At 34.6% G+C, this 17,214-nt stretch overlaps 1 protein-coding gene and 1 long non-coding RNA gene across 2 annotated transcripts in view; one reads left to right on the top strand and one right to left on the bottom strand.

Annotated features, from left to right (window-relative positions):
- Positions 1-17,214, bottom strand: part of LOC145675928 (uncharacterized) — a 113,618-nt gene that overhangs the window by 90,462 nt on the left and 5,942 nt on the right. The gene's annotated exons all lie outside the window — the stretch shown is intronic.
- The window catches only part of LOC145692089 (cholesterol 7-desaturase nvd-like), an 81,599-nt gene continuing 74,540 nt past the window's right edge, over positions 10,156-17,214 (top strand). The window contains exon 1 of the mRNA XM_081767386.1: positions 10,156-10,310. The gene's annotated coding sequence lies outside the window, so the exon portion shown is untranslated. The remainder of the gene's footprint in view (positions 10,311-17,214) is intronic.

Raw genomic sequence — 17,214 nt, forward strand, 5'->3', positions numbered from 1 at the left:
CGTAGTCGGGTCAAGACTTCAATTAGAAACTAGTATGTGCCCTATCCTTGTTTCAGAATCCTGCGGTACTTCCGCAACAATTTTATAGAGGTAGTTGGTGAGTACTTCAAATTATATGCCCGTAGCAAAACTCCTTGTGTAAAAATTGTTGCGGAAGCACCACTGGACTCTGAAACATGTATTTTTGAATAGGAGACATACTAGTTCCTAAGTGAAGTCTTGACCCGACTACGGTAGGTCCCATAGTTTTGGAGCTACGAACCTTTAAAATTCATTTTTTCATGTTTTCGGCAGCCTATAACTACGAAAGGAAACACTTGTGCATCCAGGTTGGTCTATACTTTTTGTCTTATCTTGGTGTCAGGAATCACCTCCCAAACGTTGTCGGTGTTGTTTTGAAACACACTGTATATGAAAATGAAAAAGTGGCATATTCTTAAGAGTTATAGTCTGCAGAAAATTAAAAGTAGCCCAAAAAGTAGCGTGTCGTCCAATTTTAAATTTTTGTAGCGAGGGCACTTTAAAAATCGCCCAATCTGCAACACTGTAAGTGCGCAAGTCTTGAGAAAAGGGCAAAAATTAATCTTCTATTGGTGTTATATTGTACAATAACCAGGCCATCTATTAAGATAATATTAGCACTGAAGTATCTCGCATACTTTTATTATGACACTTCATTATGAACTAGCAGAAAACAGTGTACACTATGGTTAATGAAATATAACCAAACCGTATTGATAACTCTTAAACTTAATTTTTTTTGTAATATTATCAAAAGATGAGACATGTATCAATCGATAAATCGCATCAAGCTGAAGAAAATGATATGCTTGAAGTTGAATTTTGATGAGTAGATTTGCGGGAAATATAGAAAAACCTAATTTTTTGTGGCGCTAAAAATGTATGCAATTTGTTAACAGTCTGATGTTATTGATAGTTCCATTCTGTTGTAATGGTAATTTATTTATTTATTTATTTTTATATGAAAAGTATTTACCATTAGATAGTAGATTGTATGTGGTTGTTGGATTTCTTCCAACACTGAAACTTACTCCTAACAGTAACGCCCACAGTACTTGTAATATTAGGAATTAAGGATCACAAAAATGTCCAAATATGAGACATATGGCAATCGATGGATCATATGAGCTGAACAACGTGTCGGTAGACGTAAACCCTCATAAGCAGTTTCCGAGAAAATCGAAAAAAAAAAAAAAATCGTAAAGCGAAAAATTGATGCTCTGCTATAGTCACTTTTGAGATGAAACTGTTGATAAAAATATACACTAACTAAGCTTTTCATTTCGACACTAGTAAGAGCAGAATATACAGTATAGTTAATGAAATATCGCACATAAAGTTTTAATTTTTTGTTTATTATATTGTCCAAAGATAAGACTTGTATCAATTGATACGTCACATAAACCTGAATAAAGTAACATGCCTCAAGGTAATCACCAGGCACAGTTTTCGAGCAAAGGAGAAAAACTAACTTTGATAATTTTTATTCTCCTGAAATATATTTTTCTAAATTTCTGTACTGTATATGATATGATAAAGTATATGATACTATATATGTAGATAGGCCTACTGTATATACGAAATGAAATTTTTGAGTTTTATGTCCCACGGGTATGCCGGCTAGGCTAAAGGAGACGATGATGATGAGTAATGAATGAAATGGTGGAATGAAGAAAATGGGAGGAAACGAGAGAAACCCCCTGTATATACGAGTGTATGTATACTGTATATGATAAATGTAAGCACTGTTAAATAGCAGATTGTATGTATTATTCTTTGATGTTCCCAACATTGATACAGATAGTTCTAACAGTGGCATGCAGAGTCGCATATAGTGTTAACAATAACCCACTGTTAAAAACAGCGGAGATTGAGAATAAATAGGTTAGATCGTATGGAAAATTTAAGTAGCTCTTCATCCCACTTTTACATCTCAAAAAGTTTCTACTAAAGGATAAATACGTATGTCGGAATAGTTTGCACGATCGCTCTTAGAAAATAGCACAATAATAATCATATACACAAACACACACTCATAGAAAAGAGACGAGCAGTTACAGATTTATTAAAACTTTTAGACTCCTGGAAGATTCATATGTACCGCTACAACTACTAGTATTTTATTCAAAAACTTTGCAACACATATAGTTTCAGGGAGTTGCTCAGGCAACCCCAAAACTACAAAATTCCTCCGAACAACATCTCTGTTTATGCTCAATGTGAGCTATCAACATATTCACAGTACTATTTTATAGCGCTGTGTATCGAAAGCCCCCTCCCCCTTCCCATCTGGTGGAAATCTGAAATCTGTAAGTTTGAGAGAGCGAAGACCCACTTGCCTCTCGTGAGCGTGTCATTGGCCTTAAAGGCTACCCAAGGAAACAGAAGTCTCTAAGAAATGATCAACTTTATATTTTACCAAAATTCCTCCCTCTCATGATTTTGTGTTTTCTGGGTACGACCTTGGTTTCAATCGATTGACATATAACAAGAACAACGTAATACATAAGGAACAAATTTTAATATTCTTGAAACATTGGAGATGGTGACATTTGTGTGTGTGTGATTCGAAGCTACAGATACAAGGAAACTCATCAATCATGGTGTCCATATAGTAAGGAGGTAGAATAATATTTCAGCCCTGCAGAGTAAATATACACTACTACCCTATCGGTTTGAACTGAGAATATAACTCGATTTTTCTACCCACCATGTAAATCTTGCAAGATGCCGTCTTTAGTATCAATAGAAATCATTTGCGAAAGGATACATTATATATTAATAGATCTTGGTCAATGAAAGCTGAAAATAGCAGTAATTGGAAATACAATGGCATATCAATTGACTTTACTCTGACGTTGAAGCATTCTGTACCCTTAGCCCTACCTACTGTACTGTACAACTTTCATTCTTGATGACAAATACCAAGTCGATGAAGGTCTTTCAATAATTCTATTTGAACATGCATTTTATTAGGATCATGGAAGTGTGACTTAAAATATTGTAGTGTATTATTAGTACTCCGTTCATTACTCTAACTGGTGAATAACTGTTGAATGAAAGTGAATTTTTCAGGTTTTTTTCCAATAGATAGGCAGAGCAATTGTCTCGTTTGAGTTCCTTAATGAAGTCAATCCGTTAACATCTTAATTGATAACGGTAACTTTAACGGTAGCTATCCGTATCCCATTTCCACTATTGGTACGAAGGTAGTAGTTACACATAGGGTTGCCAGACGTCCCGATTTTCCGGGACAGTCCCAGCTTTCAATGAAAGAATTAACCGTCCCGAAAACGTTTTTCGGGACGCCTGTTAATCCCGATTTTCGTTTTTCAGATTAAAAAAAAATTCAACCCGCAAGAACTATATTATGTCTCACCTAAAAACGGAAGGTAGAATTTCTGACTCAAATGATGATGTAACAAAGGAGAAAGTATGTCTTTAATCATGAATAGGAGACTGTTTCGTAATTGGCGTAATATTTAGGGCCTCTTAAACAAAAAGTTGGAATTCGGTATAAGGGACACTAGGCAGCTCTTCTTACGTTATCTTTTCACATTCTTTATATATCCCTTGTGCGGCTTCATTTGTGTTACGTATTTATAGAATGAACTGGAAATTTTGAGTACTAATCTAGAAAAGACAGGTAATTAATTGATTCTGACCAAATGAGTAGGAACCGTGATCTTATATATAGACAGATTGGTGTCCCGGTATTTCGCTTACAAAACCTGGCCACCCTAGTTACACATATCGCCGTTAGATGGCAGTAAACAACCTAGAGCTGCTGCCATTTGCCGGACGAAAACTTCTAGTGCGTAGTTTATTTTACTGTCTACCTGAGTTTATTTTATTTATTTGATTATTAATCCGTTTACATGTAAATTTTGGGGTTTTTGAGGCATTTGTAGACTTTTACTCAATCAGCTATTGCGTCAAGACTATTTATCAGAGAATCATGGTTCATACCTCAATTTTTCCAGAATGAACCAAGGCTTTCAAATGTACCAGTCAAATTTCTCTATTATGTACCTAAGGCACTAAATTTCCGCCCAAAGTGGGAAAAAGGGATTTAAAAAAAAGAGTTCCCGTTTCCCGTGAATTCCTCCTCTCAGGTACACTACACGGACATACAAATGCAACCAAAAGAAAAACTTTGCTTCATTCCAAACAAACCGATGTATGAATCATGATCCTCGGGTAAATAATCTTGGTGCTAAAATTCATTTACTAATTTTTCAAGACCCATTTTTTCCTAATAACTACTAATCTATTGTTATTCAATAAGCTCTAGCGTCAAGACTCTTTACCATAGAATCATGGTTTGTACTGTTCTTAATGAAGCAATCTTTAGCTTGTACTGTACCACTCAAATTCCCCTATTATGTACCAGAAGTGGAAAAATCCCGCTCAAAGTGGGAAAAAGAATTTTCAGGAAAAATCCCTTTTTCGGGAATAATTTGTTCCGCCAGGAACATGCTAGCGAATATAAGTGATACAGTTTGAAACGTTGCTTCATTATGAACAAAATGACGTACGGACCATAATCCTACAGTGAATACTTTTAACGCTAGAGCTTTTTGAATAACAATACATTAGTAATTATTACCCAGAAATGAGGAGGGAAATTTAGTAAATCAGCTATAGTACCAAAACTATTTATTCTAGGACAATGATTTGTACCTAATTTTGTTCGTAATTAAGTGTTTCCAACAGTACCACTTGCATTTCCCTATCATGTACCTGAGGGGAGAAATTCCCGCCCAACATGTATAACGAAGTAGCGAGAAATTCAAATTTTCAAATATTATCTTTTTCGAGAATTTACCCCCTCAAGTACATGACAGCGCCACGGAATGATACCGTTGGAAACGTTGCTTCATTACAAACAAAATTGAGGTACGAGTCATGATCCTACGACAAATATGGATGACACTGTAGCTGCTTTCGTAAACACATTGAATAAAAATGTGTAATAGGGAAAAAAATAAGATTTTTTAAAATCCATATTTACCCTAGGACCATGGTTTGTATCTAGTTTTATTTGGAATGATGCTATGTTTTAATCGGTACCACTCACGTGTCCGTATCATGTAGCTGAGAGGAGAAATTCCCGAAAAAGGAAAAATTCTGAAAAACTCCTTTTCATTTTGGGTGGGATTTTCCCGCTTCTGGTACATAATAGGGAAATTTGAGTGATACAGTTGGAAACATTGCTTCTTTACGGTCACAACGGGTTACGGACCATGATCCTAGGATAAATAGGGATGTGTGGGATTTTTTTTTTTAAAAAAAAGCTCTAAAATCAACCCTTTTCTTTTATTTTTCTTCGTCCATGTTTGTGACTTCACTGCCCCACGCATCGCACGCATGACTGCAAAATGCCCATGAAACATGTTATTTGATCAGTGTTACCACAGTCCTAGCTCTGGAGTGGGCTGAAAAATAGTACCAAATTGAAACAAAAAGGGCTGAATTCATTATTTCATAAATAGGTAAAGTTCTAGAACACTCCCCCCCTCTTCCAAGGGTCCAATCAAGAAAGTGTTCTTAAAAAATACTTTTTTACAGGATCCAAATAGGAGGATCGCGAAGAACCGTGGAAGTAGATTAAACTTTTTCGCACGTAGGAAGTATAACAGAGGCTGCAAATTAAAAGGGGAAACAGTTTTATCATCTTCGATGTGTATTATAAGGAAACCAATCGCGCCTCTATTTCAAAGCGACCAATAAAACAAAACGGTATTATGGCCATATTAGAAAAAAATATATAAGAAGAAGAACAAATAAATCATCTCCGAATTCATGTGTAAACAGTACGTTATAATAAAATATTAAAATATAAATTATTACACCTTATTCTCGCTTTCCAAACACAGTTCGTAGCGTTATGCAGTGCAACGTCAGAGAATGAATGTTCAAGAGCATTTTTTAAGTTTACAGTATGAGTAACGTGAGATGTGGTAAAAGTTTTACTGACGTTTTTGAAAATGTGACAAATATTTGTTAAATGGTGCTGAATTGGGTTGAATTGTACCAACTATTTCACAAAAGGGGCTGAAAATGCCAGCGTGGTACCAACGGGCCGATGAATGACAAAAAGGGCTGAATTTGGTACAATTGTACCAAGTGTGGCAACACTGTATTTGATGCTTCCCCGCTTGAATGAATGAAAGCGCATTAGCACGGGGGTAGCACGAGAAAAAAAAATCCTCACCCCGGCTGATTGTCTGGTAGACAAAAGTTAACTAAAACGGGATGTAGCTTTAAAAAAAAGGATAAAAATTAAAAATTTGAGTTTCTACATTGCAAGGTGACTTCTTTCTTCTAAAAACAAAAGTTGGCTGATGTCGAAAGAAAGTTCAATCCAAAGTTTTATTCGAGCAATATATATTTACCATTTAGAAAAAAATTGAAGCTGTGACTTTGAAATATGTCTTATTTCCGCCGAAAGAGAAACAGCTCACACAAATCGATATTGTCCCGCCTAAAGCGGAAGATTTTCTTTTTCTCTACTTTTCTGTTCAAGGTGGATATTTTTCAAATGGTTCTCAATACTAGTTCTTCGCATGGGAAGAATACGTTTGTGAAAAATATTTGAGAACCTTTCCCTCCTTAAGAAAGTGTAGTGATAAAAATAAGCAATGCCATCCCTTCTCCACCCCTCAATTCCGTAACGATGGGGTTGAACTTAAACAGCATTGGGAGTGTCACTATTTATCTCAGCGTCCCCAAAAAAACTGTGGGTTGAACATTTAATATCTGTCGTTTTCGGTTATTTTTATACGTCACCTCTTCCCAAGTCTCAGCGCCGTGTAATTGGGGAATGAATTTAGGTATCGAGAATGTCAGTTTATCTTTCATTTTTGTAAAACGAGAAAAAGAAAAAAAAAACAACTAATTAGTAAGAGTTCAACAGCAGTTAATTATCTGTTATAATCAGTACATGCACCAGTCAACTGACTCAAAATTTTGTAGAATTTAGAATTGTAAAACTACTTCCAGGGGCGTCATTTAGGGGGGGATTTGAAAAAATGAAATTACATTTTTGAGCTTTACGTCCCACAGTTATGCCGGTTAGGCTAAAGGGGACGGTGATGATGAGTAATGAATGAAATGGTGGAGTAAAGAAATTGGGAGGAAACGGGAGAACCCCGAGAAAACCAACGCACTCGGTGTTTATCCCCCACAAGGTTCACTTGGCGGGAGGAGGGTTTGAACGCGGGACCGCAAACACCAGAGGTGAACGCTCTACCACTGAACCACCGCGGCCCCCTCCCTGAGTTTGAGATTTATATAGATTTTATTAATGGAATAGTAGTATGTCAGTGAAAAACGCGAAATTTTACTTATATCAAGAGGGGTCTTCCCCCCCCCCAAGCCAAATCTGAAATGGCGGTACTGATTACTTCTTACTTCAGATGTATGTTCCGTTAGTAAATTTTACGTATATTAGAGGGGAGCTCCCCCGTGGATAAGAGCGGTTAGCGTACGCGCCTTTGGCGTGGGGGACCTGGGTTTGATTTCCGGCACAAGCTCATGGTTCCCAAGTGAAATTGTACTCGGTCCATGTCTCATATAGTCTCGTTGCTGAACGGGACGCTTAACTCAAAAAAAATCAAAATTATGTCGGAGGGCCATGGTGGTTCAGCGGTAGAGCGCTCATCTCTGGTGCGTGGGATCCCTGGTTCGATCCCAACTCCCGCCATGTGAGCTTTGTAGTGAACAAACACCGTGTGCGTCGGTGTTCTCGGAGTTCTCTCGTTTCCTTCCGCTTTCATCATTACGCCATTATGATCCGTCTCATCATCACTGTCTCCTTTAGCCTTCGTGCATAATTGTGGATCATTAAACTAAAAAATAAACTTATATAAGAAATTTCTTACATAAGTATGAATTTACGTATTGTATATCGACTTTACGGAGCTCGGTGATTGCTTTTATATTTGCGAAACGGAGATAATCTTATTATTTTGTAAAATGTTTTATGCTTTTATTTTGTATTATTTAAAATAGCACAGGTATTTGAGTTGTTATTGTCATGCTCGTTATTCTTGATTTCAGTTTCATATAAACAATTCAGTATTGATCCTTATGAATCAGCTTTTTGCATTGCATTGCAAATTGCTGGAGTTAAATATAATACAATCATTACTAAACAGTGTACTGTACATTAGGAAGAACAAAGGAAAGACACTAGAAACTCGTCATTCGTTGCATATGACACTACCGTTTGTTAACATAGTTCAGATGTCTTTGCACAAATGGTTTTGTTGACATGATGAGTTTCTTTCTTTCGTTCTTTCTTTCTTAAATATTTGTTTAATTTATTGTATCCCTAGAATACAACGATAGAAGAAATAGTGCCAGAATTCTGAAACAACGTTATTTTTTAGGTTTTCACACTCCGTTTCGTTACTTCTGAAAAGCTATGAATATTGTTTTATCTTTGAATAAATAAAGGAGTTTTAATAGTCTTAATATAGATAGAAATCAATAAACAATGACAATCGCTTATGTGATAAATTTGTAGAAGTAAAAGGAATACATATGTATAGGTCTCATACTTCGAATTCGAACATGTGTAGGGGTTCAATAATAAAAGCAGCTAATTTTTACATATTTTTTCAAACTTAACAGAGACGGATCTAGCTTGGGACAGGGGAGCCTAGGTCCCCCAGTTTTTTGTGACAAAAATAATTTAAGCTATTATTTATATATTTTTGAAAGTTTATACTAAACTTATGATATACTTATCATAGACTGTGGTCTGGGTGCCCCCCAGTTTATACCTTATAGATCCGCCACTGAAACTTAATAACCTTCACCTAATAAGAGCAAAGGGAAAATGGTACACTGAAAATCGTATTGAATTAGAATTTTATGAAAATGGGCTATTTGAAAATAGGAATTTAGAAGTGATGAACAAACTCAAGAAATCCTATATTATAATAAGTTAAGCCATACCATACCTCGGTGTTATGTAAAGACGCAAATCAAACTTAAATCAATCCTTCAGTTTGGATTTCCACAGTTTTTCCTAATAGAGTAACTGGTTTTCTGCAGTTACAGTACTCATCAGTTCATTATTTCTGACACACGAAAATCATTAATCTGAGAAGCAGAAGGCACATTTTTAATGACGCCATTGCATAATACCGAAATGAGAAAAAAACAGTCATAATAAGAAAATGAACTATATTTTACGTGTATTTATCAGTAGTAAAAATCACTGATAATTTGACACTGATCTTATTTATCAATGGTGTATGTTCTACTATTTGGAATTTATCTATAAATGGTTAACTCTGTAAAAAGAACCATAAAATTATATGGGTCAACAATTATTTGGTTAAACAATTGTAAGCCTAAATAAATTTGTAAAGTTCAATGGCTAAAACACGAGCAGAAATTGTGGTATTTATTGCAGTTTAAAAATGAAATGAAATAAAATTTTCAGTTTTACGTCCCACGGTTATGCCGGCTAGGCTAAAGGAGGCAGTGATGATGAGAAATTAATAAAATGGTGGAATGAATAAAGTGGGAGGAAACGGGAGAACCCCGAGAAAAACCACGCACACGGTTATTGACGTTTAAATTTATGCATTGAATAGAGAACAAGGAAATATCCCGAGACCCGGGTTCGATTCCCGGCGGGAGCTCATGTGGTTCGGATTCCACGTTAATCAGTCCGTCTTATATAGCCTCGCTGCTGAAAGGGACGTTAAACTTCAAATCAAATCAAATAGGAAAAACTCAATAAGTTCGTTACGTCGAGTTGAATTGAACAAGCACAGTTTGAACTTGCTGAAAGAAGGTCCAGGCAATAGTATCTTAATATTTTGAGGAATATGTCTCACGCCTTAATTGGTTAGTGTTATCCCTTTTGTCTGGAAGACTCATCTTCAATTCCCGGTGTGAGTATATGTGGTTTAGTGTTAACGTTAAACTGAAAGTCCATGTGTCAAGTAGCATAGATGCTGAAAATGGACATTCCCACACAACAATGACTTAACAATTCTTGTAAATTGGCAAGAAAAGAAATTGTAGTTTGGCAACATTGTATCATGCATAAAAATCATGTTATTCGAAGGGCAACTCGTGTTTAGTCCCTTATCAATTATTCTCATCCATATGCTATTTCTTCAATACAGTGGCATTTGATTAGCTATACGAAACAGCTGGTCTAATAGTTAGATCTTTCCCTCTGATACAAGTATAATGTGAAAAGTTTATAGCAAGAGGAAACTTCCCAGCCAAATCTACTTGGTTTGGTTTACAATGGAAATGTAAGTTGCTTGGCATCTATGCTTGTTCATATATGTGTGTAGCAAGTAACTTATGTAAAATTTAGGCAAGTGGTGTCTCGAAACAAGGGAGAATGTGCTGTACAGTGAGACAGATGAAAAACCTTAGCCTGGCCTGGGCACTTTGTCAATTCAATAATAATGGTCAGCATACAGGCGTTTTCTAAAAAACGAAGTAGTTTCTGAAATTGACGGCAAATGAAAGTGATAACGTATGCTCTACTCAAACCACTAAAATTCACCGTGTATTTTTTTTTTAAACTTAAGTATTCGCATGCAACATTATTGCTATTAATTGAGGAGTTTAATGCAATAAGGGCGTAAGTCTGAAACATACAGTTGAAAAAAAAAAACGATGTTGAAAATTTTAATAGTATTTTTTTTTCTTACATAAAACAATGTAATATTTTATTCCGATATTGAATTGAAATGTTACCAGGAGGCTAAACAAGCATGGCGAAAGCCACAAATGCGTTTGATGCAAAAAGGGCGTAAACTCGCTTACGCCCTTATTATATCAAACTCCTAAATTGACCATTTAAATAAGTCCACCCATAGGCGCTGACTACATGGGTGCTTCGGAGCTCAAGCACCCATTGGAAATTTTTTATTGGGTGCTCAGCATCTCTTGGATTTTTGTGGTGAAATTAATTTCGAAATTACACTTTTATGTCGTGAAGGAAAATTAGGTCATATGATATAATGTGAGCTTTACTACTAAATATAATTTACAATTTAATTACATGATGTGGTTTTAAAACTGTGATAACAATCAATGGAGTAAAGTGCTTTTAGCTCTGTATAGTAGTAGGCTATCAATATTTTATTTTAATATTTTAGATTCTGATCATTAAATACTCATTATTTTTTAATAGGTCTACCTCCTCTTTCCTTTGGCGAATATTGCTAACACATACCAAATAGAGAAACAAAACTTCCCCAATGTTTACTTTTAGGTTTACTCAGTAAAAGATTTCGACAATGGTCGATGTGTATATATAATTCCTTTCAGGTTTAAAAATAACTTCACAATTCATTTTATTTAGTAGTTGTGCACCATGATGATCTTTCGCATTGCTTAGGAGAAGCCCCCAGTTTGAAAACCATGGTCTATTGAATCTTTTTATTTTTTTTATTTTTAAGGAATACAAGATTTTGTGAGTTACCGAAACGTGAGCGCCCATTGCAAAATAATAATAATAATAATAATAATAATAATAATAATAATAATAATAATAATAATAATAATAATAATAATAAAATAAAATAAAATAAAAGTCGCCTATGGACCCAGCGTTTTCCTGCCACTACTAGCTTTTATGTCAACTCCCAGACATAAAACTCAACTTTAGAACTTACGTGGTTAAGCAGATAGGAGTTTTTTTTTCTTTTTTGTTGGAGATCAACTTTCGATTGCTGATAACAGTACATAATATTCAGATCCAAAATTTAATTCTAGGTTCATGTCTCATGTACTCTCGATATTTAAAACACATATTAAACTCGAAATAGAATCTCAATAAAAAAGGCTTTAAATCCAAAAGTTTAACGCCGCAGAAACAAAAGCCGCTCCAGTGTATATTATCTCGTGACAACACAATTCAACCATGAATATATTGCATAGCTCTCTGAAATCCGACTTTATCTTGTTCTTCCATCTTCGAAACTTATCCAAAAGGCTTTTCTCGTAGTATTTCTTGGGCTCCCGCATAGTCTCCAGTTAGTGTGCTAATCTGTAGTTTCCTTGAAGGGGTGGGTGGGGTAGTAATGGGTCGGTTATCCTTTCAATAGTAGGCCGTAGACTTGAGTAGCCTCGCGGCATCCGGTAGTGGTCGAATTCGAAATAAATTACTACCGGTATGCTAAAACCGTTCGAAAAAATTAAATAAAAAAGGTAACATACACTTGATGTTCATGTAACATTTTTATTAACCAACTTTATACAGTTCACTTAGTACAATATTAACTATGAACGAGTATATACTTTGGGCATTATTTCAATTCAGTGGAAATGATTTCAATTTTTTACGGTTTGAATGATTTTTGTCATCATAATTTTATTGTACCACACTGGCTAATTCATCCACTGCTCCAAGGTTAGAGGTGTTTGTCAGTCTTCTCTCCCCCTTTCATTTCCTTAAATACGCTCATTCCTAATTTTAATAGATTAAAAGGGCGAATAGGGGTCGATATTGCTGATTGTACATAATTTTCGACACTAAATCTCCAATATCTAATACCTACAATTACATTAGGAAAGAAAGAGTAACAACACAGAGCTGTACTGTTAATCAAGCACACTATCCAATCTGACAGTATAAAATTCCTGATAGGCCTATGTTGTAGATATACATTAAAATACAGTGAACTCAACATATATAGTTTATTTAATATCAAGACTTTCAAACTGAATCCTGCTGCTGTAGGTTTTGTCGGCTACATCCGAAGATAGTTAATTCGATGACCGTAAAATCGCGGAATGAGTGTATTGAGAAATAAAATAATCATATTAAAATTTCTCTGCATAATTTCCTAGAAAGTACAAAATAGAGTTACTACTCAGGTCTCGAAGAAACGTTGTTCACATCTTTGCGTTCTGAACAAAGATGCTCGTGCCTTGTAAATAACGAAATATAGATTTATAACGAGAGAATTGGAAAATTTATAATATCATCAAATAATTTCAGACCACATTATTTTTTAATGTAATCTATATTTGAGATGACTTTAAGTAACTACGTATTTTTGCATTTATTTCGTAATTTATGTTTGCACGGTTTTATTGCATTTTAGCGTAGTTACTTAATAGATTTGACTTAAGAGTCTTCATCCCGGCGAAATTAAAATACAGCTAATTTTACAGTAATTACGTGATATCTTCAAATAGATAAAAGATAATCGAAATGTGGAACAAGAGCGCCCTAGACAATATTATTTTACATGAGAAACCGTTATTACGACTCACTTATCTGCTTTCGATTTCGAACCATTTTGAAAATCGGCATTTATTTTCGCGTTTCTAAACGGTTGAAAATGGAAAGCCACTAGGTGACTTGTGATAACGGTACCTCACGCAAAATAATATTGTCTAGGGAGCTATTGTTCCATATTTCAATTATCTTTTATCTATTTGAAGATATCACATAATTACTGTAAAATTAGCGGTATTTTAATTTCGCCGGGATGAAGGCTCTTAAGTTAAATTCAGTTTATAGCATATCATAGAATTTACAAAACTACGAAGTAGTTTGCAATTATTATGTTAGAAACTATTCTTGAAACCATAACTATTATTAACGAAACAAGCTGCATATTATATGCGAATGAAGATTTTACGGAAGAGGGTGCGGATAAGATGTTTTATATCCGCACAGATCTCTACGGATATATACAGTACCATAGGTTTGTTAATGACATATCGATTTATGTAATATAGTTTAAACAAACTCGTCAAAGCCACTTGAGGGAAATTAGCAATTTTTATTTTTATCCTCTAGTAAACTAGTTTTATTTTGGGGCCAAAAAGATTACAAAAATAACTGGAGAATCTTATAAAAAAAAAGTTTAAAATTTGATTCGGGTACGTTGAATGGTATGACCTCTAGGCGTTGTATGCACAGACAAACAAAATTCAAATATTTTTTTCAGTATGTAGGGAGTATGAAACGTATAAATCTGAATTTCTTTTTGTCCTTTTTTTTATTTTTTATTTTAGGATGACTGTATACTCAGTCTTCGTTTTAGCGGTCCGATTGTTTCTAGGTTTTCCGTAAGTTCTGAACTTCAAATCCACACTGGCTAATATGCACAATTATAATACTATGTATATAAATTTATGGTAGTAGTATTATAAATGTGATAAATCGTGGGAGAGCAAAGGGAGATACTAAGAAGAACCTTCAAAGGTGGTTATCCGCCCCTCTATCATTTTTTTACAGTTTTAGTTTCGAACAACAGTAGGAGAGAAGAATGTACACTCTTCGCTCGGTTTTATGGACTTCCAATTAAGATGAGTATATTGCGAACATTAAATAATGACAACAAAACTTTTCTGTGTAATTAACAGGTTACTTCTGTTACAGGTTTAACACAGAGCCGGTGTTAAATTAGACGTCATTGTAAATCCATTGCATGACGGCGGTGTTAACGAACTAAGTGGATTAACGAAGAAACGCGAAAATAGGAACAATGACTTATTAAATATATTACAAAAACCTTAAAATCACGTAATCACACAGATACTTCTGTACAGGGTGGTCCGGAAGTGGGAGTACCCCTAATTGAATAGGTTGTGCATCTTCACCTGCTACCTTTGCCTGGTCTCCAAGAAGTCCTGATCTGACGACACCAGACAATACTCTTTGGGGTTTCATAAAGCAACAAGAAACACTCGATATCACACAACCCAGGAATTACGAGCAGCTGTGGAACACCCCTTCACCCTTGTGACTCTTGAGTATCTCCGCAAAACATCTGCGAGAACTTGGCGCAGAATTCAGCTGTGCTACGATATGGATGGTGATCATACCTATGTTTATGACTCTTAAGACTCTTAAGACTTCAAGGTAAACTGTGTACAGACATTCTACCATAATTAACACTATACTGTTGAAACTAAAGGGGAATACGCCCACTTCCGGACCACCCTGTACTATAATTTTCAGCGTGTGTATTGCCTTGCAGAGATGTTATAAATATCTAAGTAACTAACAATAAAAATCTGTTTTACCTTTTATTTTTACTTATGGAGAAAGCTTTATAAGGTATATTTGACATTTATACCAAGTAAAGTATTATAGTCTACTAGTATTTTCTATAATCGTTCAGGAAAATAATTTTGTGAGCTAGCTGACAAAATTTACATGGGCAGAAATGCTGCCACCTGTTTTCGATGTTCCTGTACTTGTTCTCAGTGTATTTCGATATTTAAGGACTCTCCAAAATGGGGCTAAGCCAAGAACATTTAACAGGTTGTCACCTTGTTTCATAACTTTGCCGCTGATCTTACATTCAGGAAGTGTGGATAATAACTGTGAAGTGTTTCTCTTTCTCCTCTCAAATGTATTTTGTTCCTAGTAGCTACTTACAAATATTTATGCTACATACTATATCATCCTTCATAATAGTCATTTCCATTTAATTAGAAACACCATGCTTTTGTAAATATAGTTATTTTGCAACTATACACAAGACAACATCAATAGTGTATCACTAAAATCACTCCACTCTATGAGTCACCATGTCACCAGTAGTTGATCTAGACACTACCATTTTAACAATTTACTCTAAAATCTGATGGAGTTGAAGTAGCACACCAGGCATATATGAAAACTTAACAGCTATTTTGTTGAATGCTGTGTATATTGAAGCCTTGGTTAATTTACTTTATGGAGATTTAAGACAAACGGAAATTAAATTAAAAATTCATTGTATATGTTAATTTAGTAGTTTAATAATTAGCAGAGAATCTTAACGAGCTGTATAATGAAGAGAATGATTTGTTGTGGCAACAAAATTTTGTATACTAATCGGTAGCTTTATACTTCCTCGTCACTTCCCCCCCAAAAAAAATAAATAAATAAATAAATAAACAAAAAATTGAAGTTTTAATTTTTTATTTGATTAAAATGTAATGCTTCATTTAATCACAGAAGGACTATTTAATATTAATTTTCCAACTTAAAATTAATTAAAATCCTAGCATTCATATCATGGGCTCTTTTTAAATATTTATATCGAGCATGGCTCATAAAATATCAATACTTCAAATAGATCTAATTAAATTTTTCACACCACAGTCAAAGTTCTCCCTCGAAGTTTGATTGCAGATTTACAGATCTACAGTATTTTTGATGAAATATTGATTTTATAAACAAAAATTTTCCACCTTCATCATCACGACATAACTACAGACGTCACTAAATTGCTTCGAAAGACAAATTAAAGGAAGAGGGCAAAATAAGCAATTTCTTTACTTTAAAGCCATAATTCATTTCGTTTCTTGGCATTTGTCCATCCTTTTTTCTTTTTTTCTTTTTTATTTACTTACTTTCGTGACTTGGAAACATAACTGTGACCAAACCATAATTTTCTTATTCTTTATAAAGAACGGCCAATTTCCTGCATATTATGCGTACTAGTGGCAGTTGCAGAGAAATCAATCATTCCTGGTTTTCCTATATATTGATTATATTGTAGTAGTTTTGTGTATTAAAGCGAATCCGTAAAAAAAATTATCCTTTTCTCACCCTTCTCCTCACAAACCACCAACAGACAGAAGAGAAAAAGATGGAAGGAGAACATCGTACGTAGGTAGCGACATATAAATATCGAACTTCTGTTGCTTTCGAACTAAAACTGATATCTTTACTTTTATATGAAATGTTCTTTCTATTGGTTACGATTGCATTTACATACCCAATCAATCTTGTCCTATGTCAACTTTTCTTTAATTGTGGAATTTTTTTTCGTTTGTGTATTTTTTTATTACTTTTCTTGTCTTTCTTTGGAATAATCTAGTTAGTACCTCGTATAGTTAATAGTATAATCCAGCAGATCTTAGAGCTATATTCACTTTTGTCTATTTGATAGCTTAGTCTTGTAGTCTAGTAGTCTCTATGTCTTGTAGTTGTTTGTCACTTACACTAGAGAAGTTTTGGGTGATAAAATTAGAAGATGACCTTCACTTTATATTACTAACAGTAGATAGACAAGATAACAGAAGTTAGCATCCATTTTGTCCATCTAATGGTTCTAATTAATTTCCTAATTCCTACTTCACTGTCTGTAGAGAAAGTATAACTTTCTCTGTTCCAGCAATTCCTGATGGGAATGAGTCTTTTTTTAAAATAAGTGCACTGGTTACTTCCTTTTATTTATCTTAAGC

This window comes from Thermobia domestica, chromosome 1, assembly GCF_964235325.1.
Source record: "Thermobia domestica chromosome 1, izTheDome1.hap1.1, whole genome shotgun sequence".
NCBI lineage: Eukaryota > Metazoa > Arthropoda > Insecta > Zygentoma > Lepismatidae > Thermobia > Thermobia domestica.